Raw genomic sequence first — 901 nt, forward strand, 5'->3', positions numbered from 1 at the left:
TTATGTTAAACGAATTGATAATTTCGTTTAATAAATCGTACAAAGATAATCGTTAACCGTTTTGGTGCCTAAAAGCGAATAGGGAAATACCGACGCGATGTACATACGTATATGTATGCATCATGAAACATGTATAATCGTTTCAAGTTATGCGCAGGATAAAATCAAATATTTTGAAAAATGTTTATGGCACCAACAGGGTTAACAAAAGTCCCATGCAATTTGTACTCTCGCGAGGAAAAAATTCGCTTAAAAAAAAAAATGTCTTGCATAAAAAGGAGGAAAAAAAGCGACGTTACGAAAAGAAAAGGAAAAGACTAATGTTAAACTTGGAGTCCTTATGGACGGTAGAAAAGTAGGAAATTTTTCTAAGGATCAATTGGCCGATAAAAAACAAAAAAATAAAAACGAAACAACGAATGACCAAAAAATGAAAAAAAAAAGTCGAATTTCCTCTTTATGTTACACTTTTCTTTTTTTTTTTTTCTTTCTTTCGTCTTCTTTTTTAAATTCGTTTGTTCCTTTTTGTTCAAAATGGCTCGATGTTGATCCTCAAAAACATGACCATCCATTCTGGACAATCCGCGTTGATTATTAATATTAAATATTAATACTTCTAGTCGTATACTCTTGCTAGAGTAAAAGTGGTCTTGTGCGCCCCAGATACGTTTCACCGGGACGTGCATAGGCAATACAGAGTGCTTCAGGCGCATGTATTCTTGCGTTCTTGATATGCGATAGTACTAACCTAACAAAACTTGTCCTTATATTTCTCATTTGGTATGTCTTAGTCTTACTTTACTTAAAAAAGGAAATAATAACAATAATAATAATAATTATAATAATAGTAATAGTAATAATAATAATAATAATAATAATAATAATAATGATAATGATAATG

This window comes from Apis dorsata, unplaced genomic scaffold (genome assembly GCF_000469605.1).
Source record: "Apis dorsata unplaced genomic scaffold, Apis dorsata 1.3 scaffold_946, whole genome shotgun sequence".
In the NCBI taxonomy this organism is placed as follows: Eukaryota; Metazoa; Arthropoda; class Insecta; order Hymenoptera; family Apidae; genus Apis; species Apis dorsata.